Here is a 25,491-nt window from a genome sequence, read left to right on the forward strand (position 1 = left end):
CTGCCAAAAATAATCAGTAGATCATAACATACGCTTTACAGCAGGGAAAAGGCTGTTTTTCAGTGTTTTGAAATTCTAGCAAGTTGCACATCTGTCCTTAAATAACTTGCATTTTCTTCCAAATAACTAACTGCTCTCTATGTTGTCTCGCTTTCCATTACCCCTTTTTGCCTGATTCATTCCCTTCCTGCCCTGCTTACCTTGTGGAAGAATGATGTGGGATTCAGCTAATGAAAGAAATAGCATGGAGGTTTTTTTGGAAGGGTAGAAAGACCAAAGCATTACTTCTCTTCATGTTCTGATCAGTTGCTCTGGGACATAAACATGTTTGCATACAACACCACAGCTGATGTGATGAATAGCAGGAGGGAGGTGGTGAAAACAGTAATGTGCTGCAGATGAGGAGACTTTTCTTTATTTTAGTGTACTTGTACATATGTGGATTTGAATTATTTCTGTTGGTGCAGCTTATTCTTGTGTTTTGAAAGAAATCCAGTTTAAAGTCCTGTCTTAGAATTGTTTGCCTTTGGTTTGGTGGCCCTTTGGCAATGGATGTTTGAAACAGAGAGAGGATACCTGCTTGAAAAAATATCTGATGCTATAGATGAGGGAATTAAAAGTTTTTATTTAGTGTTACTCCTCTTTCTGGTGACTAAACAGGATATCCAGTGCAAAAAATGCTGGCCTACTTCAGTGAGTGTGAGGGGATTTTATCGGGTTTGATTTTAGGATTCTGGCCCTACACAGTTGAAGTTGAGTGTGCCTTTAGGTGAATTGTTGTAGCATTTAGCAAGGTGAAATCTGTGTAGTTCTATAAAACTAGAATTTCCTCTGGGACTCCAATTCTCAATCCCTTTAGCTAATTAATTATTTGAGGAACTGTATGGAATCAAGTGCTCCAGGTAATTAATGTGCTGAATAGTTAAAGCTAAGATTAATGTGATGGTGGTTAAAGTTGTAGGCAAGTTAACTACAGTAAAGACTACTTTTTTTAAAATGTTCCTTTTATAATCTGTAGTTGAATTAGAGACAGGAATTTTTATGATTTTTTCTGTTGCTGTAGTGAAGGTGGTGTGGGGGATGTAAGAGCGCTGTGGCATTGGTAAAAGGGCCATGGAATATTGGAGAAGCAAGGCGTGTTCTACAGCACAGGGTTTTCTGCATGGCGTTTTCTAGAGAGGGCTTAGCCCGCTTTCAGCTCTTGCAGGAAGGCTTCAGGTGGCCGTGCTGTCATCTGACATCTTCCTGCAGCAATTCCATGAGAAATGGGAGTGTGGCCTCCCCGCAGATTTTCCCAGTGTTCTGGTCTGGAACATGGAAGAGTTTCTGCCTTTCTAAGCATGATGAAAAAGCCGTATCAATCAAATTTTCTCCTCCTTGCGTTACTGCCAACAACAGAGGCCCTTTTGATGTAGAAAGGGTTTAAATTTGGCTTTTAATAGCAGGAAGCCTGCGACTTCCCTTCCTTGCCTTCCCTCCCTCCTCAACACTTCAGCTGCCTTTTCATGAGGCAGCTCCAGAGGAGTAGGTATCTGCTGCTGCAAACCGTATTTTGTGAACATCCACTGATAAGGTGGAGCCAAAACCTTCTCTTTTTGGCTGTGGAGAAGTTTAGATGGCAGCCTTTCTGAGCTGGAGAGGATGAAAAATGGGAAGGGGAGGCTAGGAGGAAGGAGTATAGTTGGAAGAATTAAATGTGTAGCTCAGGTTGAAGAGCAAAAGAAAAACAACTCCTTTTTGTGCTGACTAGAGGCTGGGGTTCTTTGCTTCTTAAAACATGGCCTTTCACTTACTTCTGATTTCTTTAAGTCATCTTTCCCCTCTGTGATCACTGTGGCTTTGGCTGACAGACTCTAAGGAGAGGGTCATTGTCACGCACAAGTTTAGAAAGCGGGGAATAATTGGCAGGGGCAAGAGACAATTTTGAAGTGTCATGGGAAAAACTGGGACAAGCAGAAATATTTAAATAGAAATAAATGGTTGAAATGTGACTTAAGAAATCCACTACAAAGATTGACAAATAAGGGGAATATGCCTTTGTGATTATTAAGTTTGGATAGTGTTTAGGATTTGGGAAATCTTGAGGTTACAGGAAATTTCAGGTAATGCTTTTCAGCCTCAATTTCCCAAATGATGATGTAAAAGGTTGACACTTTCTCGAACTAGTGTGTTGAAGTGCTGAGTAGGAGTTTGTGTATTTATTAAATCTGGTAGTGTTGATGGCATAAGCAGAGCTGAATAGCTTTGTTTTCAAGACTTTGATGGCAAATATATTTGCTTTTCTCTTGTACTTTAAAAGATCATTTTGTCTTAGGGAAAGCTAAGAAAGCCATGTGACGCCCGTAGAGATTTCAAACATTTTCTCCTTTCTCACCAAGATTTAGGAGTTTGTGAGTGAGGAAAGGTAGTCACTGATGGTTTCTAATCTTCTCTTAATTCGTCCATTACTACCGTTATATCACATAAAGCAGTAAATAATATTATCTAATCAATTTAGTCAGTTTCTCTTTTAAGGGAAACAATTTCTGGTTCAGTAACTTTACTTTTCAGTTGTCTGATACTGTGGGGTTTTTCCAAACTTCAGTCTTTTTAGCCATGTGATTTTATGGAACAAAAGTTAATGTTACGAGTGAGGGAAAAGTACAATATTTATAACTAAGTCTTCCAAAATAATGAGTTCCCTCCTAATGGCTAATATTAGCTTGCATACACAAATATGATTGCTCTGTCTTTATAGTTCCTTTACATTTGTGTACCAATCCCATGTTTTCAGAACGATCATTTCAGTTCCTTGCCAAGAAACAAACAGATTTTATTGTGTTTTACTTGACTGGCAACAAAAGTAATTTTTTCCTGGTGTTTGAGTAAAATTGAAAATTGGAGTGGGGGAGGCTATGGTGTGTGATTCCCCTCTCCCCCTTTCTTTCTTTCTTTACATCACAGTGTCTGTTGAGAGGCTTCTGCAGCTTTGAGGCACAAACTTTTGGGGTTTTTTTTCTCAGCTCCTGTTCTAGGACACCAGTGAGGTGCTGGAAAATTTGTGTGTACACGTCTGTTCAATTCCATCTGAGCAACTGGTTACAGTGTTTGATCAAAATTTATGTTCTAGAACCTAAAGAGGAGGTGTGGGCAAAGAGGAGAGCAAGGTTTGTGTTTCACTCAGTTTTAGGTCTTGTCCTGAGAGCTGACAGAGTTGTGTAGTTGAATTTTTTCAAGAGACAAAGATATGCCAACAGCTAATAAATACAATGAAAAAGAACTGACTACTGCATATAGCTGATAAAAGTTTATGCAAAATGTTTATACAAGTTAAATATAACTCTCATCAACTTGAAAGAAATGGGAGGTAATACCTAGTGATGTTAAAACACCTATGCAACCAAGCAATTCCTTAATTGTTAGAATGTTGAGAGACTTTTTATGTGCTTGAAAACATCTTTCCTTTGAAAATACTTTTATTTCTACAAGGGCAAGATTTCTGTACTATGACAGAGTAAAAGTGAACTCAGTGAAGCAGCATTAATATTTTTTTTGTACGTATAACAAATAAAGGAGAAAACTTTCCGAGTTTGGGGTGGTTTGGTTTTTTTTTTCAAGTTTCTTACGGGATCTTGCCTGAAGATATAAAACACTGTCCATTAAGAACTTGTGCAAATGCTTTGCAATTTAGATCTGCTACTCAGGTGTGATTCTTAAATGCTGTAAAATGAGTTTTCAGAAAATTGTGATTGTTTATAATACCTGCACTGGGCCTCGTTTGGTAAGGATTGCTAACATACTGTGGCACTGAAAATCCGAATAGTCTCTGGAATAACTCCTTCACCTTGCTTAGAGGCTTTCTGAGATCTAGCCATTAAAATATTTCCATGTGCAAGTGAAGTGAATTTTTTTTTTTCAGGGTGAAAAATCATGTTATTTAGGTTCCTGAAATATTACAGAAAAATAGTGCATGAAGGCATCTACAAGTTGAAGAAGCTGGTTAGTTTTATCTGCTTTTAGATGCTCCTGGTAGGCTCAGGTTAACCATCAGTGGAGAGATGACAGCACAGTGTTCAAAGAAAGCATTAACTTTCATTTTTACATTGTGCTTTGTTTTCACGTAGCTAAAAGAAGAAAAGTACGAATTGAACATAATTTCATTATTTTCATGGGAAACACGGTATTGCTTAGAGCAGAACCTGCATCTTATCTGCATTTACTGGTTGGGAAATGCTGAATTCTCCTAGCAAAGCAGAATTTAAACTACCAATTTTATATTGTTACATGTTGAGAGCTCTCTGTCCTTTGAATTACTTTTCCTGGCTTGCAACTTGACATTTGTGTTTTCAGTTAAATATTTCAGTTTTCTGAAAAAGAAACCCAGCAACAAAAAAACCCAGTAGTAAACTCATCCCTCAGGCTAAGTTTGCATGTGTTGCAGACATGATTTGGCATGTGAAGGGACTGGCCAAAAATATGGCAGTAGTTCTATTTGTTTTGAGGTTTAAATTTCACAAAAGCTTTTTAAGCATGCAGCTATCAACCTAGGAGAAAGCTTTATAGTTGTGGGGAGCTTGGAGAGCAATAACTATGAATAGCGGAATAAGCACGAGTGATGTAATCTGAGAAGCAAAAGAGAGAGACAGAAGAGAGCTTAAGGCTTAACTATGTGGAAAACATTGTGAATGGGTCTGTGAGGGTTTTGACTTTTGATGGTAGATGTGGGATTTTACTCATTAGTTTTGGTAAAATCAAACAAATGTGCAAGTTCCCTTTTATTTTTCCAAACAGAAAATAAACCGTTCAGTGGGTAGCTGAGTGTGTGAAGTCTGGGTTCTGCGACTTGTTCTGTCTCCTAAATCCGTTCTCCCCTGCAGCATCTGCAGCTCCTCTTTGTGACCTGTGGTTTTCTGAGTGTCTCCTTTTCCTTCGCTCTTTGTTTTTCTTACTCATGCAACACTGATCCCTAAAATTTCCTGCATCAGCCCACCCTTTATCTTCCTTTTCTCTGGTTTTCTTGCAACCTGGACAAAGTCAGAATGTGTTGTGGCTGGTGTAGATCTACATGGGCTCTTCCTGCTTTTCCTCGCTGGTATGCTGATTTTGATCTCTCTTTTACTCAGCCTCTGATTTTTGTTTCTGGAAATTAATTTTGCAGCAACAACGCTTCTTCAAGTTTGGCTGCACAGCAGAATCTGAGATAGAGTGAGACTTAGAAAAAACAGCTTTAAAGTCTTACTCGTCCTCAGTTCACTCCAGATTTTTGTTCTGAAATATTTTTAGTTTCCACAATCATGAGTTAAAGTGGAAGTGGTGTATTTTTCTCCATTTTCTTATCTTAAGCAAACATCTAGTAGTATAAACCAATGTATCGTGTTCTATTTTTGTTATTTAATAAATCACAAACTATATTAAATACTGCAAAAAACTTGAGAAAACTTCAAAAATATAGCTCTCTATGGAGAATATTGAATGTATGTCTATATTCCACACTTCTGTGTCCTTTCTGAAGAATTTCACTGGGTTTTTCAGGTTTTCACCAGCTTTTCTTAATAATTAGATGGTGCAGAGTGATTACCTTCTCTCTAGCCAGTGCTACAGCATCAGCACTACATGAAGAATTTTCTTCTGTAGTATCTCATTGTATTTCTTATTTCCCATATATTTTGGATGGACAGACTGGACAGTACCCTGATTTTCCCCCAAAAATTGTTTGTACTAATTTTTCCAGATGGACGCTTGACTTAGTTTATATATGAATGGAGTGTTCCTTGTCCTCTCAAACTTACCACAGTTGCCTTTTTAAAATTAAAACTATTCGTTCACATTATTGCAAACCCTGATGTAGCTACATTTTATCTCTTGCCTGTCATTCCAGCTGGGAATTTTTTTTTTCAATTTCATTATGTTAAAACTTTGCGGTTTTGTCCCGTAAGGTAGAATTTATATTAATAGAAGCTGTGCCTTTCCCTGCTCCTTCTAGCAATCTAGGTATGAGTGGGATTTCTTGTTCCTGTTTCTTAGGTTGTGAGCTCCTGTGTTGTTCTCTTGGGCTGGGGGAGCAGGTTTGGGGGGTTTCGAGGCATTTTTCTAAAAAGTGAAAACACTGCTCTTGTTCCAGTTTTGTGAACATCCTTCCCCAGCATCTCAGATCAAGGCAGGCAGAGCTGAGGCTTTGAAGTATAATCCAGCAGGCAAAGTTATCTCTATCTTTATTTTTAGATATATCATGCATTTGTGTATTAGGGTTACCCAGGTCCCATCTCTGATGAAGAGCTGAGATACAGAAATTGCTCATCTAAATCTCAAGTTGAGCTCTCAAGTTGAAATGAAGGAATTTCCACTGATGAGGGTTGTTTTTTTTTTAGCATAACTTGAATCTTGATGTTAAAAATAGCATGCCTTACATTTTACTTTAACAGTTGAACCTTGAGTTAATAGTAAATCCAAGCTTTTGGGATACAGTGCAAGTGTAGCTGCATCAGCTTTTGATGATTGTTTCTACAACTGTACTCTAATGTAAACATGCAGTTAATTAGAAATACACGTTTACAGCTGAGCTTACTGCTCAGAAACAGCAGTGCACTGAGGGGTGTTTTAGACAGCTAAGAGGCAGAAGCATCCACTTTTTGTAAAATGTAGTAGTGGAATACCTCAACGAGATGTTTTGTTTCAAGGTGTTGCTGTTACAGAAGTACGGGAAAGCTTGTGACCTTCTCTCTGAACTACCTGTTGCTGGCTGTATTCTCCACAGGGCTATTGAATAAGTCATTGTGTTCACTTGTCTTTCTAGTTAAGGCACTAGAAAATAATTATCTCTCCCAGCTGCACCCTTGCAGCCTCCCAGGAGCGGTGGGTGAGCTAATGGAGCAGGCAGAGGTGTGCAGGGTTTCCTCCTGGGCTTTGCTGTGGTCCCAGGAGATGCTGCGTTTAGCCTTGAGTGGCACCTTCGCAGCTTGCTGGGGGATTTACTGCTGCCTCCTTAATCACTGGGATTTAAACTCTCCCTTCTTGTCTGGAGGGCTGCGTGCATAGAAACGCTTTGGTCCCCTTCAAGTCAAGACATTTTTATTCTGTTTTGACAGTACAATTATCTATGTAATATTACTGGTCGTATTAATTAGAAAATGTTGCAAGGATTTCTTCCTTAAGTTTGTGGTAGCAAAGAATGCCTTGCTTCAGTCTTGGTTTTTATTTTTTTTTTTGTAATATAGATAAAAAATGTGTGGTGGGACAGTTAGCACATTAAGCTAAGAGAACTATGTGTAATGCCTGTTTTAACCCTGATAATTTAAGTTAAAATAGGCTGGGTAAATTTGGTTTAATGTGGCATTACTATGGAAAAATTAAACTAGTTAATTTAGTTGCACAATAGGGACTGGCATAGCTTTGTGTATTTTTGTTGGTTTGTTTTTAGCAGATTAAGACTATTTGAGATAAATATGAAAACTTAAAGTTGTAGCACCTTTTTTTAATAAGCAAAATATAGTAATCCTAAGGATGAAGCCATTTACTGAAATGATCTTATTGAGTATCTTCTGAAATGAGAATGTAATCACAGCACTGCATTATTCGTGGAAGAACACTATAAGCACAATGCGAAACTTAGGAAAATTATATTTCCTTTAAATGAGAGAGGAGACTGAAAGGGAAAGGGCTCAGATAAGCCCTTGGGGTTTTCAGGAAAGCTGGGATCACCCAGTCCCAATCTCTCACACAAACCCCAAGCCCATGTGCAGGTCAGGCACTTCCAGATATTTGACAAAACAGTTGCAGAGCTCGGTAAAAAAAATTAAGTTTCCTAGTACTTTGTGTCAAAATCTTCTGCAGCACGCTTGTTACACAACTTTCTGGAAGATTTGCTTTAATGGGGTTGTGTGGAAGGTATTTTTGTTATTAAATTTCTCTGTTGTGGGAAGCTACTGGATTTTCAGTTCTGGGTTTTGATGCATTCTAAAATAGATGCCTGGAAATTGGATGCAACCATTTAATTTTGCTATGTCAAAATGATTAATGTTGTTTCGAAGTAGTTACTCATAGGAACACATTCTGCTTCTGCTGAACATTGTAGATAAAAATACGCTCTGTAACTTACCCACAGGACGCTCGAAAATCTGAAATGTAACTCTTTTGCCTGTTGGTTTTTTTGAGCTGGAACTGTGTCGCTCATAATTTCCCCGAACTCTTGGGAACTTGGGATGCTCGGTGCTGCCTCTGTGTTTTGCTTTCACTTAATTGGACAGTCTTCACTTTATGTAATTCTATCTTATGCAATCAAATGTTTATTTTCCTTATGTTTATTACCGAAGAACTTGGGAGTGTTCTCTGTTACCGAAGTATCTTTTGGACACTGTAAAATGAGCGAAAAATATTGAGTTTAGTAAAACATTTCTGCATTCTGCGCAATTGTAAGGAGTTGGAAAAAAAAACACTTTGAAATCATGTAGGCAGCATAATGTCTGGCTTTTTCCTCACAGTTTTATTCATGCTGAATACATTTTTAAACTGTATTTTTTTCTGGGATTAACTGGCGTCAGCCAAGGCCCCTGTTTTCTTAACTGAAATTCATAGGTTCCATTTTGATAATAATTTCAAACAATAAGAAAACAGGAATACTTTTCCACTTAATTTTTAATAGTACTCTTTGGGCACAGATTTTTTTTTTTTTTTAACTGAATGCAGAAGGTAAAGTTATACATTGTTAGGCAGAGAAAGTAGGAATACTCTCCATATATTATTCCTTGCCCAAAGAAAGAATGTTTCCATCCTGTATAATTCTGCAAGCAGAAAAGGAAATTTGGTGTCTATTGGAAGGAAAAATATTGGGATCATCTCTGTGTGATTCTGTGATATTGTTATGGAAATAGAATATGGGTACTTTCAATAAACAATGAAGAAAATTCCCAGAGGATATCCTGTGAGAAACTATGGGAAACACCAATTTATATAACTTATTTATAATTATTACTGGGAGGAGTGATCTGATAAGTTGTACTTCAGAAATTTGTTTTAATGCAGCTGAACGTGAGAGAGTCCCGCAGGAGTCAGAGTTTAGATTGTATCTGTAAAATTGGAAAAGGACTCAAAAGTCAATTAGTTAAATTACCTTAGTATGGTTTGGGGTGTTTTTGTGGCAAAAAGACAAATGCAGGGCTTGGATGACTAAAAAAAGGGAAAGCGAAACATAAGTGATAAAGGGGACTTCCAAATCTGATAAGAGTGTTATTAAAATAGTACATCCCATGCTGGTGCCTTCACTTCATGAAGGATGTAGAATTATTGGGAAGAACTTAGAATTAAAAGGAAGCCGCAGGAGTTGTCCCAGGTCCAGAAAAGGGGTGTCCAGATGTGATTTCATGGCCGTATAGAGGTGGTGCTGTGTGAGAAGGATGCCCAAAAATGAGGGTAGGTGTGAGACTGACTTCCTTAGCATTTGAGATACTTCGTTTGAAATAATTTGTTGGGAAAGAGGAGGCATCACTTAGGCACTCTTAGGGAAGTAGGAGTTTATTTTTAAATCGTATTTGAATCCACCTGAAGGTTCGGCTTTCCTGGTGCAGTTGTGTTTGCTCAGGGTGCCCGCTGTGGCCTTGGGGAGCACAAAATGCTGCAAATTCTTCCTTTTCCTACCCTGAACATTATTATGTATCTGCAATTCTCTGCTGGTGTTTGAAGCCTTGAAACCTTTCAGCCCCTTGTCTGCCCAGAGGCGTCAGAGAGGTGGGGAAGCATGGGGGTTGACTTTTGGTTTTGGTTTTTTCCCTGAAGATAATTTTGCTGCTCGTTTTGTCACTGTTTTCACTTCCTCCTGTAGCATCAAAGCTCTTGCAGGGTCTGAGGTGATGTCAGAAGATCCTCTTTTGGGCCAGACTGGTTGATTCTTACTCAAGTGATGCAGATAAAGTTAGTTGAAGAGCTCGAGATAAGAAACTCTTTCATTAGAGACTGCTAGGATTGTTTCCATCTTCTCCTGCACAAGGCTTTCTTGACATCATTGGATCACTAGAGCAGACTTTTTGTAAGCAGATCTCTTGTCATTGCAGGAGTCCTGGATGCTCAATCTTATTTCAAATTGTGACCTTCAGAAATAATTGTTTTATTTGAAATTTCATCTCAACACTAAAGCATATGGAGAAGCACAGTGGCTTGTAATACACTGAAAGGCAAACTGAAGTATTCAACTATCCTCTCTGGCCTAAAATACTTCAAAATACTCCCCAAATATCTGTGTTTTCTGACGGTTCCACGCTGTTCCAAACTGCTAGCCCAGGTCAAAGCTCTGCTTCTGAAGTCTGTTCTGTAGAGGGAGACCTGTATGTGGATGAGGAGGTGGCTGACTGGATTTAGTCCTACTCTGTGATTGTGGATCTCTGTGCTTTGAAAGAAACAGCAAAATTTCATCTTAGTGTGGGTAATTCAAATCAGTATAGTTTGAGTGCATTAGTATCTCCTAACGAAACCAAATATAGTTCTCTTCAATTCCATTCATTCTGGACCTTATCTCTCCTTCTGATATGTCTCACTGGTTGCCAAGCAACCTCAACAGTAGTTCTGCACATCCAGCAGCATTAAAAATAAAAATGAAAAAAAAAAAAAAGGAAAAAAAAAGGTGAGTAGTTGTTGCTGAAAATAAGATGCGTCTGATGACATGAATGAAGAGAGTTACGAGGAAAGGAAATGGGGAGTGGCGAGTTTGGAGCTGATGTTCTGAAAAAGCTAATAATACTTAGCACTTAAGTAGTGCTTTTTATTTTCCAAGCACTAATCAAACAATCGTAAGATTATTAAATAAGGACTATTTTTTTCCTTTTAGTGAGTAAGGCACAATTATATTTATACTTCCTAGAGCAGAGGGCAGGATTTAATCCCAAGAGTGAAGAAGTTTAGTATATGTATTTCTTTCTCTGACCTGTATTGACTTCCCATGTTTCTGGTTGGACTGCAGATTATCTGGAGGGTTTGGGAAGATTTTTCTTTGTATATTTGCTGATACATAGCCAGCACTCTCTATTTCATGCAGATGCCCCTGCAGTGTTTTGGGTTTCATTAAAATATTTATCATCTGCAAGGCCTTCCAAACTAGAAATATAAAAGATTGTGTGTAGATCCTTTATTACTTGATAATGCTGTAATGCTTATAAGGTAATAAATAGAACTTATTTCTATATTCTGTCTCCTATGCAAAATGTGATCTGAGACGCAATCAAACTACCGTAGCAAAGGAAGGGAAGTGAAAGCTGATTTGGGAAAATGATTCTCGTTTTAGCTTATTCAAAAGGAAAACACTGTGTTTCATGTAGACTGACCAAAGCAACATTAATGAGGATACACTTAAGTTAGAAAGTATCTGAATTAACATTGCCATAATTTGAGTTCTTTTTATGTGTCAGAAAGGGGGATGTGTCAATTTATACACAAAGTAGGATGTGTTGGGAGTTCCACCCTCCCTGCCTGTGGCACGCAGATCCACGTGTTGGACATGCTCCAGTGAGGCTTTTTACACATATTTTTACGTGCTTTGTGCTCAGCCTGTGGTTACACACTGCATCTCCACATGGGTGTTCTGACACTACTCAGGATAAAATGAACAAAACGAGGCAGGATTATTTAGGAGATGTTTGCTGTTTGATGCAGATAAACCCAAAAAAATGGAGGCTCAGTGTGCAAATCCACAGTTTATCTGTGCAAGGTGGCTTCCTGCTCTCGTGCTTCCACAGAGGGGAAGGTATTTTACGGGTAGCGTGGTGCTTGGAGCTGCTGCTAACAGAACGTACACATTTTGAATCAGTCTGTGTGTTCATCTGAATCACAGACCCAAAGGAGTGCCTGCCTGAGAGGAGCTGGGTTTTGCTCTGTGTGAGGGGTGGTGAATTATTCTCCAGTTACAGTGAATTTAAGTTGTTGCTTTTAGTATGAGGACTAGAAAGAATACTAGACCATTCTAGGTTTAAGGATAAATTGAATTAAGGAAGGCGTACAAAAGAACTATACTTGCAAATGGCTAAAACGCAAATGAAATGGTTAAGACGTGAATGAGAAAACATCCCAGTGTTACGTAGTATTTTTACCATGTTCAACTTCTAAGGGTTATTTATGTTGGACTAGAATTTCTTTTGACATTCTGCAGCTAATAGAGGTAATTTAGAGATAGAAAAATAGTCTATGTGTATGTCTGTGTGTGTGATGCGTATACAAAAACTGTTTGTAGTGGTGGTATTTTTATCCTCATCTTCTAAGAGAAGAAGACCAGTCCTAGTTCATGCTTTTTTTGTAATGCATAAAATACGTGGATTTTGGCAGCTACTTCTTGCCTCTAGGCTTGTAAGTAGGTTTCTCCATGCAAGATGTGGGTAATTACTATGTGTATGCACATACATGTATGTGAATGTGTGATGTGTTCGTTGCTGCACCAGTATTGCCATGTAAACTTAGTTGCCCTTTTATATATATATATATGTATTCTCTGTATATCTAGTTTTAAAAGGGTAAATATTATAAACTGGTTGCTCAAGAGCAGCACGCTATAAAAAAAGTAATAAGCACATCAGTAAAAGTGTTGGAGGTAGTAATAAAACTGCACTATAATCCTTCTACCAATTTATTGAACTCTAACTATAGTTATCTATGACAATTAACTGCTGCATATTGTACATTAACCCTTTGTAAGTAGCTGTATATGCGGTGATACTCAGTATGGCCTCAGTGCCTTAAACTTCAGGTTTTCAAGCAAACCTGTCATCTACTTTGATAATACAGTTTCCTTGCTGCTTTTCCCTTTTCATCCATCTTTCAACAAAATAGGGCACCGAGTTACTTTGGGGAGAACATCTTTGTCGCAAAAGTAAATGTCCTTTTTGCAAAATGAAAGTAGACACTTGACTTAATTCAGATTTTTCATTGGTGTCTTTAAAAGAAATAATACTGCAAAGGGTGATAAACATGTAAACATGGCCATCTCTGCTTCAGTGGAGAACACAACTGCTGTGCCCTTTTGGGTGTCCAGGGTGGGTTCTGATTCCCAGAGCCGTTTCCACGTGCTGAATGTTCACCAAGAGCTGGGCTGTGTAAGCTCAGGAGCGCAGCTGGCAAGTGGTGTTGCAGATGTATGGTAGTGTGAGGTGAAATTATGAAACGTGAAGCATTATTTCTTATTAAATTGAAGAAGTCAGTCTTAGTCTAAGGTTTAATTTTCTAAATTCTGTCTCCCAGAAGATGATTGTTTATATTTAAAATGTCTTGAAGTTTCCTCAGACTGCTGAAGTGTGTTGGGAAGTTGAGACGACAACTTTTTAAATTCAGTTGTTCGCTGCCTTGGCACAGGAGTTTCTTTAGATTTAGTGAGTGTCCCTGAATTCCAAGAAGATCCTTAAAATGGCAACCAATCACGTTTGAAGTTTGGATCTCATGATGTTAATACAGATATGTAGCAAAATATTCCAGGGTGTGGTGATACTTAATCATTAATGACTGAGACTTGGGTATTTCCTGAATATTAATGCTGGATATGAATGTTGATTGCCTACGGTGAAATTATCACCCAGATCCTTCTTCTCTTCCCTCTCTTTTTTATTGATTGCTGATGCAGAAAGGATAAATGCAGAGCTAGGCAGACAGATATTTGAAATACTCCTGAGGCACAATGCTTAAGACAGAACACCTGCACTACCTTCGTACTTCATGGATTTCATAATTATTATGTAGTGTAAAAATGGTTATTTTATTTCTTTTTCCCCTCTAGTGACTTGATCTGTAGTTACACAGCTCAGGCTGTAAGCTGTCCACTGGGATTTCTTCCCTCAGAATCACTTGGTAGAATTCAGCATTGTCACAGGCTTCTGGTTTCAAATGATGAAGCTGATACAGAATTTTCTCTAATTGTGTAAGTTTAACTGCCACTAAGGGTAAACTGATATGATGCCACACCTTGGATGTACTTTAATACTTAATCTGCCCCTTAGGAAAGGATTGACTAGCTCATGTCAGTGCAAAACTCACTCATAAAAACATTTATGGCTAGGTTTACATTAATATTGTTAGAGAGACGTAGCCTTTTGCTGCCAACACCAACTGTTAATAACCTACTAAAATACATAACTTAAACATTTCATGAATGTGTTTGGAGCGCACAGCATGTGCCATTGGTTATGTTGTGTTCTGTAAGTCTAAACTCCTGACAGCTCCCTCTTAATTCCTGCACAAAAGTGCAGGAGGAGGTGCCAGTGAATATCATTATGCTGTAGGTACATTGGTGTGGTTATCTGATTTCCAGGTAGTAAATTCGTAGGGCATGTCTGCATATTGTTTGCATGTGTTGAAAATACGCTCTTGTACCTGGTGGGAATAAACTTGGCTTGTCTTTCTGTGAAATTTTACACAGAGAAAGAGTTTTTTCACACCTGTACGTTAAACATTTGGAAGGAGAGCCTTGTCCCTCTTGAATGACAGTGAGGGTTCATTCTCCCCTTTTTCCTCCCAGTCGCTGGGAAGTATCTTCTTAGCCCATGGCTAAGGAGCAGCTTCTCATATTTAAATGAAAATAATATTTTGTGTAGTCTGTTATATGTATCTCATAAATAATATATTTTAGAAGTTGTAGATACTGATGATTCACCAAATTCCTTTAATCAGATCTGTGCTAGTAAGCACACATTTTCTGTAACATAGTGGCATCTGGTCTGCTGGAATTTCTAGGAAGAGCATTTCTAAGAATCAGTGCAACACTAGTTTAGACCGGCGGCTTGTGTAGTCCAGTATTATGTGTCAGAAATGGCACTTGGGGAGGATTTGGGAAAAAGCATAAGAGATTCACTGTGATTCCTCTTCAAGTTCTGCCACTGTCACTTCAGGCACTCCAAGAAGCGAAATCAGTAACAAGTTTTGAAGTTAAGTCGCACTGAGTATGTTTGCCTGTTTCTTTAAAACAGCCTAGTACTTGAATAATCTAGAAAAACCCTCATTTTTCTTTGGAAGTTTCAAGTTTTCCTTTGTTTCAAATACAGTGCAAATCCAGTGCAACAGTTGTTTTGCCTGGTTTAATAGCTCTGCGTTGGCTGGGTGCCACTGAGGTCAGTCAGATTCAGGTAGAACCGAGGTATCTCCAGCTTCTCAGAGCTTTGGCTGTGCTTTTGTTGAACCCAGGGTTGGATCAATAATTGTGCCCAAGCAATACTGTTTAAATAATTTGCAGTGCTATGCACACTCTCTTCAGATTGTTTTCTTCAGCTGTGTATAAGTTTCTCATTCAAACAATATTATTTGTATTTAAAGGACCATATGTTGTGAAAGTAATTAGACAATTATGACGAGGTGCTGTGTATTCTAACTGATGAGCTAAGTATCAGCAAGTAATTTCTCACATAACTTTTGGCCTAACATTCTCATTCATTACATACTGTCAGCATGAAGTGTGTCTTTTACTTTTTTGTTATCATTTAGAAATGTCAGGTCAGGGCCAGGACATGATAATTGTGCCATTGTCACAGTTGGACTTAAATTACAACAATATAACTTCCCTTTTATCAGGGGAAATGAAAATAAATGTGCTTATTCAGGTATAATTAATTTCCAATTTTAAGCTCAGTAAAAGGTCATTCTTCTTACAGGTTGAGTTCAAATATATGTAGATGTTAAATAAAGTAAAGTCAAAGTTTCTTCACATTGTGGCTTCCAGACTGTTTAGTAAGAGCTGTTTGGAATTTTTCCACATAATTTATATTGCATTAGTGAAGGCTCTAATTTGGATCCAGAATTTGTTTGTCCAAAACATCCATGAACCATTCTGGTTCTAAATTGAACCTTCCTGGTTAAATTAACTCCCTTGGTACTAAAGGTGGGGTTCCCTGGAAGTCCAGAACCGTGGTGGAGTGTGGCCTGAAAGTGTGGTTCTCTTACTATGCATTTTAAGTGAGTGGGCATAATGGGAAATGCTGTATCTAGATATGGGAACTGTGTATTGTGTTTTCAGATTCGTTTCTACAGTTCTGCTCTATCAAAGGAAGATTTTTTTTTCCCCCTATTTAATCCAAAGCAAAACTATTTCAGAAGTAGCAATACAGAAACTTGTATTTCTCTCAATAAATTGACTCCAGCTTTTCTGTAAATAGAACCCTAGATGTCCAGAAAAAAAAAAAAAAAAAAAAAAAAAAAAAAAAAAAAAAAAAAAAAAAGGTATTTTTGTTGTCTTTTAGTTGGCAGTGTCTTCTAAAGTCAGGCCAGCAAGAACATCAGATAGATGCTGTTGCCTGAAACAATATTCCCTAACACTGCTTGAAGAATTTTGCTAATGGGTTTAATGTGGTGCTGACGGTGTCTGTGCTTGGAAGGAAGTGAGGGTATTTTTGTTGTTGTTGCCTGGTAATATTTGGTGTTTACTTACAAATACTTTTCTTATATCATCTTCGCTACTGGTAGTGCAAAACTTTTAGTAACAGGAAAAGAAATTAAAATACCTTGTATCATATGAAATATAATTATAGAAATCAGTGTTGATACTTTAAAGGCAGCTATTGCCTGCTACTTGTTGATCTCTGGGAGATAATTAGAACAAAAATATCTGAGTTTGGGCTTGTTACCAGTGTGGTGTAGCCTTTAAGACTGATGGTTTTGGTGTCAAGTTGCTCATGGAGAATTTCTTTACTCACAAATTTGATTCTTTACAGTTTTGCATTATGCTTCCTTTTTCCAGTTTTGCCTTTGATATTCAGCATGGGTCATCTCTTGTGCATAGCAAGTTGGATATGAACAATTTCTGTGTTAGCTTCTGGGCTGTTAAGAGAGTAACTTTGCTTGTCTAAGTGTGTCAGGGTATCAGTGTGCACGTACACTGGAACTTTACTGAGCAGATGAGGAAAGTATGCTCACAGCTACAATTTTAATTTAGCTTTGCTGAGTTTAAAGTTTAATTTGGCTGTACTTAGAGACTGCCTTTCATAAGATCATAATTTATTGAAGTGATTTTTCATTCCTGTTAATTTGGAGAGCTAAAATGGAGAAAACTTTTTCAGAACATGAAACTGGCCAAAAACACTGGCAATTGCACAAGTAAGGTGCAATGGAAAACTTATCCTCCTCTAATTTTACAGTTTCAGGAGAAATAAGTGTTGTTTTTAACAATAGGGGATTTGAAAACATTAGAAAACAGATTTTAAAACTTACAGGGGAGTCTGTGCTTCCTCGACTTCTTTGTCTGAATAATCACAGAAGTTTCCCGTGAGCTGTGTAGGAAATGTGAACACTTTGGTTGTTCACTTAACAGATATAAACTCTATCTTTTTCTTTTACGTTGAGGGCAGCCTTAACTTGATCTGAATGACCTTTGCTGTAACCAAGCCAATGTTACTGTACCTCAGAGCTTTAGGGCTGGAACGTGCTAATCTACAGGGGAAAGTTTTGTGTTCCCTTCCAGCGATGTTCCAGGAGGTGTTAGAGCAGCTTTGGTGTCTGCAGAGGGCTCAGTGGCACCAGTGACAGGAGGAGACCTTTCGTAAGAAAAAGCAGGTGTTGGTTTAGCCCAACAAGCTTTTTACTGCTGAAATCTTTTTTTAGAACGATGCTAAGACTTGTGCAAGATGTTCCCTGCTGGATTGCCTGTGGTGAGTCCTGTTTGGTGCCCGCAGCAGTGTTGCTTTGTCATAGCTGGTCTGGGCACTCCAGCTATGGGGGGCATTCAGCCCCTGTCTCGTGCCACCTTGAGATTTGGCACCGTCTTGTCTCGGTAGAAATTTAGTAGTAAAATCAGTGGTATGGGAGGTGCAAAATAAATAGCAGTGCAGTCAGGTTACTTGAGACTCTATGCAAGAGTTTTGATTTTCAGATCAAAGTGCTCTTTCAGTGGAATTAACTCACACCAAATTTTACTTGTTTTAATTCTCGTCGTCTCGTGTCGTAATATATTGGCTTCTTACTACATAGATACTAATAAGCAGTTGTGCGACTGTGGCATTAACAAACCTTTAAAAACACGAGGCTGAGTATTGATCTCTGAAGTTCCATGTAAGCTGTAATCAGGGGTACCAGAGCTGAATGGTTTATTTCTGGTGCTCTGTTGAGGATTACCTGCTCACTGACACTTGTGCCAGGAGGTAAGGGAAGATCAATCAGCAGCAAGTGGGGCTGTAGAAAAAGTATTTTAAAACCACTCTGAATGGAGAAGAAACTGCTTTGAGTTCCAGTTTGGAACAGAATTGAAGTGTGTCTGTGTTTGAACGTAGAGTAAGAGCCCTGGCTTGCTGGAATCTGTGAGGACACACTGAAGCTCTCAAGATAAAGCACATTCTTTGTTTTAAAGATGGCACACTGTGGCAAAAGCATCGGATGCATTAATATGAAATAAAGACAGCCTTAGCTGAGTGTTGTGTGTAATGCTGAGGATTTCACTCAGAGACAAGCCCAGCCATGGATTTTTTTTGCAAGCAGGGTCTCTGGTAGTTTTCTCTTTTGATTTGCTTTTGCCTGAAATGCAGCTTTGACCTCTTTTAGGTTTTTTTGGAGAAAAGGTTACTTCTGTCATAGTTACTCTGAGCTGCTTTTGCAGACACAGTCACCTTGCCACCTTTCCCTTCTCAACAAGGATTCCAAGCTTGTGGCTCACAGGCTACTGCTGTGATAGATGTGCACAAGTGAAGCAGAAATACTAGAAGTCAAGGATAAACTCATTTGTTATACAAAAAGAACTGTAAAACACTCTGTTGTGATAACTTAGCAAATTATTTTATGAGACTTGGTCACATGTTGTAGAGCCATATTAAGATAAAACAAGATCAAGTGAGTGGTTTAGAGATCGAGCAAGTCACCACTGATTTAGAGAGGCTGTCCTAGCTAGAAATTTACAGAGCAGGTGTGGGGTTTTGTTTCTTTTTCACATCCTTAATACTGGCTGTATAAAATACTTCAAAGAAATCCTAATTTTACTTGAAGACACATATTTGCAACACCTTATATCTGTACAGAAGAGGCATGTGCACAGCTTTGAATATCAAAAATAAACGTTAGACAGGAGTTACTGCACTGTTTAGGCCTGTTGCAGTTGGACATGTGTGAGACAGGTAAGAAAGGCTGTAGTACTGATGTTTTCAAACTGCAGCCAGAAGCATCTTATTTAAGAGTGTTACTAGTAGCTAAATTTTTGGTGTCCATAACTAATCTCCCTATTGCAAAGCAAAACGCGATGGGCAGAGGTGACTCAGAGCTGTCAGAGAAAAAGAAGGTCAGAATAAAAATTTGTGGACATCTTGTACATGAGGACCCCCATCATATTTTATATTCAAAGGCTGTGGAAGAACTTACATCTCAGAGTTTACATAAACATAGCTGAGTTCAACTTAGGGTAAATTTTGCTTTCAAAGCGTTTATAACTTAATTGTTCAGTGGGTAAATGCTGTATTTTCTCCATGAAACATAGGCCATGCAGCATTCTTAAAGGTTCTGGGTGTTCTGGCCCCCATCCATCACAGTACTTAAACCATGAGTAGCCCTATTAAAGTTGATAGAATTACTCATGTGCTTAAAATTAAACATGTGCTTAAGTGCTTTGATGGATTAGAGCCAAAGTTGTCAGCACCTTGCTTTGTTTTGTGCTGTTACCTGTCTCTCCATGCCCCGGCCTGGGTCTTCAAGGAACACATTTGTGATTTGCTCATTCCAATATTTAGCTGCTCTGTGTCCTAAAATTGCAGTTTATGTGCACAGCCACAGTACATTCATACACAGTCTGGGAGTATAAATACACAACTACAACTCTTGAAATCTGTCAGGCCTTGACGATTTCACAAGATATTTTTTCTGGGTGTTTCAGAGGAAACTTTATGGCAAGACTTTACGTGGAAACACAACATCTATAATGTTTTTCAAACAGCTATCTTTCTACTGAAATTTATATTTAAATAAAGTACGGTGGAAATCACCATTTAGACGCAACAGCACATTCTTAAGAATGACTGTGATCTTGAACTTCCCAAAACCAGAGATCAGTAGGGGCTGTTCTAGTTTCTACTGTTAATGCTGAGTCTGTAATTCTTTAAGGCTTATGGGCAAAGTTGCATATACCTGACAGCTCTTTATCTTTGAAGATAACTTTGGAAGTCTTCCTTAATTCAGACTTTGTCCCTGGTAAAAATTCTGGATTTAACAGCTGTGAAGGAAAGACTGATTCAGTGACAGCAGTTCAACACTGCTGTAAGAAAGTGTGGTGAAAAAAGCATTTAATGTTATTGCCTTTCTGAAAAACTAACTTTCAATGACAGCTGCGTAATTTAGTAAATAGTTCCTTTGTTCCTGTCCAAATAGTTCCCCGTTTTTTTGAGTCTACATCCCCTACTTTAGCTGCTTTCCTGTTCAGATTGCCATTCTGAACTTATTAGTTACCAATACCAAATCCTACAGCATTTAGAAAATGCTAAGGGTTTGGGTCATTGAGAGTTTAATGGAATTTTTTAGAAGTACCAGGTGGTAAACGGTGAAATACGTTAGATAATTGCTTTTTATTTGAATGAAGCAAAAAACCTTGCCTTTTGTCACTGCTGGAGGCAACCACCTTCCAGATCGTCTACAATATCACATGCCAGAAGTGTTTCAGATGATAACAGAGATCATAACCCCTAAAAAAAAAATCAAGGGATTTTCAGGATCAACAATTTTCCACCTGTCTCATCAGTGTCTTCCCTACTGCACCGCATCCTGCTTTGGCTGGTCTGTGTTTACACTTGGCATCCACTGTTCCAGCCATTTTTATTTTAGGGCTTCTTTCCATTTAATATTGGCACTTAGCCAGCTGTGTACTTTTTCAGCTTTAAGTAGCACTGAGGTCATCAGCCATTATAGGAGCTGTTCCTCTCATTCTTGTGCACGAGCCCCTGAAGAGCTCTGGGATGTGATTGCCTTCTCTTCAAAAGCTTCATCATACCTAATCCTGGCTGAAGAAGGTACTGGAATGCAGACATTTGCAAAACAATTTTAGAACAAATGGCATGCATAGGGCACTCATCAAATTGATGTTTCAAAGGCTGGACAAAAGTGCTCTGGAAGTGAGAACTGAGGTGAGAAGAGGAACCCCCCACAAGTGCTGTTACCTGCCTGTGTTTGAAAGCAAAGGATGAGGTGATGAACAGCACAGCGAATGGCCCGCATTTCACAGCAGGTGCTGGTCATCCACGTGTGTGCAGTGCCTGGGCACTATTTACTCCCACAATAGTGTTTTTTTCTGGGCATGCAGAGATCCAGGAGAACCCAGGAGGTTGGTTCTGCTCTGAGGGGTGGCTGTACAAACAACCTGGAACAGCAGAGGGAACGTTCCGAGAGGTGTCGTGTGCTGTATTTCAGTGCTGCTGCACAGCTGGGCAGAAGTGTTTAAAACAATGTGATGGGCAATGGACATTTCCTTTATTCTGTGTTAATAATGGCTACATTCACAATACTTAAATAAATATTAAAAAGGTCTCTGCTTCCTGACAGCAGTTTGATTGTCTCGAAGTAGTGAATTGTACAAGGCAAGATGATTCAGCAATTTGACTCGAGTCCTCCTGTTCCTGCCGGTTCTGAGGTGTCCTTCCGGACCAGAAAGGAATCACAGTGTCCTCTGAAGACTCTACAGCCTCGTTAATTATTGTATCAAGTGTCTGGAGAGGATGCTAAGCTTCTGAGGACACCTTTTATTGCAATATGCTTTAATTACCTGTATTAAGAGCAAGAAAATGACACCGGTGTGTTCCCCTCTGAATGCCTGGGGAGCTACGGGCAGGGTTTGCAATTTACAGAGGTGTTTAATTGCACAGCAGGAACTAAAGGGCCTTTGTCAAGCTCGTACATCACAGAGCTCTTTGTGAACAGTTCTATTTTCATCCCTTACCTAAACTATTGCTAGTTAATTAGTTGAGGTAAATGGAGCAGGATAAGCAGAATTATGCTCCTTAATATTGTGTCTGTGATGGTCTCTTTGTGCCACTAACAGGTATAAAGGGACTGTAAACCAGTTCAACGGGTTTTATGTAGGAATTTGCAAAGCTGAAGGGGAGCCTCAAGGTGGCTTAGAGCCAGAACAGCATCTCTGTGCCACCTCCACCTGGGCAGGTGGTATGACCAGGGTGCCACGTGCCTGCTGCCAGAGTCCTGCAACTTCATCAGGAGCAAAGTCTGCCCACAGCCTGTCTTTGCAGCAGAATATCCAGAGAGGCAGAGTAAAGTTACCCTTTAACCTTTGCACTTTGGGTATCACGGGGAGCAGAGATAAAATAAACCTAAAAATGGAGTTGATTACATTTATATTCGGGGATGCCTTTTTTAGAGTTTGATATAATTTCATTGTGGTACCGTTCCCAAAGGTCACACAAGTCACATCTCAGCCCCTAACACTGCAATGTAAATAATGATCAAAAATAGCAAGATTTCTGCTTTCACAGAGCTGTTTTTTTTTTTTTTAATCAACACTTCAGTAATTTGTGTTTCTTGACTTTTAACATGGAGAACGGTTCTGTCATTCCATTAATAGACGGTATCTCTTTTTATCATATGTTTTTATCATATGTTCATGTGTTTATGGCTACATAGTAAGATATGCACGTTACTCATGGAGAAAAATATTGCAATGTATTAAAACAGGCAGTGGTAAAGCAATTTACAGTGCTTTTCACAATCTTTAAAAGGGAACTTGTGGAAGCCCTTTTTGTATTGTCTACTCCATACATTGCATCACATACTGTGTGAGAAAGTGATTATGCTTCATTGGATAATTGAACTAAGTTCTCCCAAATAATTTAGGTCACAGTTAGATCTGTGCAACATAATCAGTTCTTAACTGTGTCTTTAATTCAAAGTATATGACAACAAAATTATTCAGCCCGTTGGGTTTTTCTTTCTTCCAAAAGGTGTTCCTTATTTAGAGAGAGAGCAAATAGTTTATCCTCATAGCTGTTCTTTTTCTAATATTATTTCCTCTCGCAGATCTTTGGTAGCTGAAAGGTACAGTGTGTTGATACCTGGAATTTTGGAGAAGTAAAACAAAGAATTTTCAAGGTGAAGTGAATGTTGGGGTGGAGGAAGGGCAGTGTAGGAGGAAAAGCATAGGGGTAGGGAGGGGAAACTGCTCAGCAGGAAGGGTCTCGTGCTTCTAGGGGGATGCTCAACCTCTGTGGTCAGAGTTACCAGCACACACTGACTGTAAAGTGCTTTTTAGTGTGCATTGTGTCAGCTTCCTGTGCCTTGGGTACCATTTCATCTTGCCAGGCGCTGACCAAGAACAAAGTATTAATGTGGTTAGAAAATCTCTCCCAGCTCCCCTGCAAGTGAGGACCCAGGTAAATCCTGTTTCCTGTCCTGAGCTGTACAGAGTTCTGCTGTGGAGGCAGCTCCTGCCCCATGGCACTGCAGAGCTTTGTCCTTTCTGGGCTTGAACAGGACAAAAAAAAAATCTCTGTGAAGCTGGCAGAGCTACTGAGGTATCTCAGCGGTGTGATACAAATTGTGTTGAGCTCGCAGAAGATACGTAGTGTGTTTTGCTATTGCATTTTAGTAGATTTGTGTGTAAAATTGGTACTTTGTCACAGGTCTAAGATGAATTATTTCAGCTTCACTCGGAATACTCCAGGCAACTATTTTCCCCCATTTTCAAGTACCTCTAACTTGGCCTCTACCCTCTTTTGCTGTTCTAGCTGTTATATTTTGAGGTAATTGTCATGTTCTGTTAGAAATAAGCCAGGCTAAAACAAATTTATCTTTTAGTTGAATTGTAAAGTACTGCAAGATTTTTGTAATGTGGATTGGTAGCAAAACCTTAACTGAATTTCCTTGCTCGTGATCTTGTGTCTGAAGATCTTGACTGCACAGCTCTGTTTCTCTGAGGCAGATTGGCAGGTACTGCTCTTAGTTTCCGTAAGGTTCAGTAAATAAATTTTAATGCAGATTTTATGGAATATTTATTAAATCCGTCAGCGTGTTTCACTGCATCAAAGACGGCGTATTTAGATGAACAGGCATGTTTAAATCCCACGTGCCTGTGAAGTGCATGACTGCCTGTCAAAGAACTGAGGTGTGTTTTAAAACAAAATGGATCTATTAAGTTTTCATTGGCTGTCAGTGTGTAATTGATGGGCTTTTGAAGGTGAGCGGAGGGAGCTGCTTCCCTGGGCATTCACATTTCTTGGCAACACCTGAAAAAAGCAGGGAGCTGCACCTGTGTGAAACACAACAGTGTCATTTTCTGCCATAAAAAGTCAGAGGCAAATGACTTGCTGTGGAAGATTTTAAATTGACTCATGAGCTGCAGTGCTTTGCCTGGGGAAGGGAAGCCTTGCCCTGCTGCAGTTGTTTTGTCAGCAGGTTCAAGAGTCAGCAAAGTCTGACTGCTTCAGAAATGAAGGTAATTTATGCGTTACACCAGTCCCTGAACGTGATAGAGGCTGGGCTGTTTACAGCCTTGTAAAAGAGACAAAGGCTCTGTATTAGCACTCTGTCACTACTTTTTAATATGCCCTATTAAAATAGTCTATATATTCTCCACAGCTGCAGAGCTCTCCAAGGTTTCCTGACTTGTTTGTGCTGACCAAAAAATTCAGACTTCTTTGCTTTTAGGAATTAGATTAATGGCATAAAGGAATTTTGCTTTTAGGAATTAGATTAATGGATGATGTCCCATCATCCCTGTCCATCCATCTGTGTCCCCCCCTAATTCTTTAACGTGTTTTGTTGTGAGAATTAATTTCAGCAGCCTTTCTAAAGAATATTTTTCCACCTGGAAGATGCAGAAGGTTGCAGGGTGAACTGAATCTTTATCCTCTGGAGTGTTCTTTTTAAACTTCAAGTATTTTTTTCCCAGTAATGGTAATTTGTATTATTTATAAAGTAAACTAGAAATGAACATTAAAATTTAAATTCATTTGATTTCTGATAATCTGTTAATGTGTTCTTTGCGTGAGATTTGATAAAGGCAGAGTAAAAATGTTGCCTTTTTAATAGTAAAGCTCAACCACAGGTGGAGAAGTTCTTTACTAAATACTGATTAGGTTGGTTTTCAAGGAATATTTGATTTTTCTGACCTTTGATGTCATTCTGATTTAATGTTACTTGAATTAAAATGTCATCTTTTTTTATAGTACCTAAAATAGACTTTATTAGTTTTCCTGAAAGCTATGTGCAGCTTTTCTTTGGCCCATTTAAATATTGAAAACAGCAGGATTTGAGATTTTTCTTCTAATCCTCAACTAATAGAGTTTAATACTTTGTTTGGCCTACCTTGTACAGCCTAAGCAAAAGTTTTAAACAAGATTAAAAATATGACCTTATTAACCCATGACATCTAAAGATACAGAACAGGTCTGCAGAGACATCAGTCATTCCTTAGCCAGGAGAGCATTGGTGCCATTCCCAAACTACTCAGGATGTTCCAGAGGAAAACACTTTTTGGCAGCATGGCTTTTTTTCTTTTCTTTTTTTTTCTTTTGTAGTTTAGTGCCAACACCTGGGAATAAGAAATTAAAAAGGAAAGAATCTTAAGTTGAATATTCAGTCTTTGTGGTTGTGGAAAAT

The 25,491-nt window shown here is 38.7% G+C and overlaps 1 protein-coding gene across 3 annotated transcripts in view; it reads left to right on the forward strand.

Moving 5' to 3' along the window:
* The window catches only part of GNAS (GNAS complex locus), a 131,093-nt gene that overhangs the window by 53,004 nt on the left and 52,598 nt on the right, over positions 1-25,491 (forward strand). The window contains exon 1 of one of the 3 annotated variants that reach the window (XM_040079657.2): positions 24,233-24,325. The exons of the other annotated variants lie outside the window; for them this stretch is intronic. The gene's annotated coding sequence lies outside the window, so the exon portion shown is untranslated. Of the gene's footprint in view, positions 1-24,232; positions 24,326-25,491 lie in introns of those variants that run through there. 3 annotated transcript variants of the gene reach the window in all.

The sequence above is a fragment of the Hirundo rustica genome, chromosome 16 (assembly GCF_015227805.2).
Source record: "Hirundo rustica isolate bHirRus1 chromosome 16, bHirRus1.pri.v3, whole genome shotgun sequence".
NCBI lineage: Eukaryota > Metazoa > Chordata > Aves > Passeriformes > Hirundinidae > Hirundo > Hirundo rustica.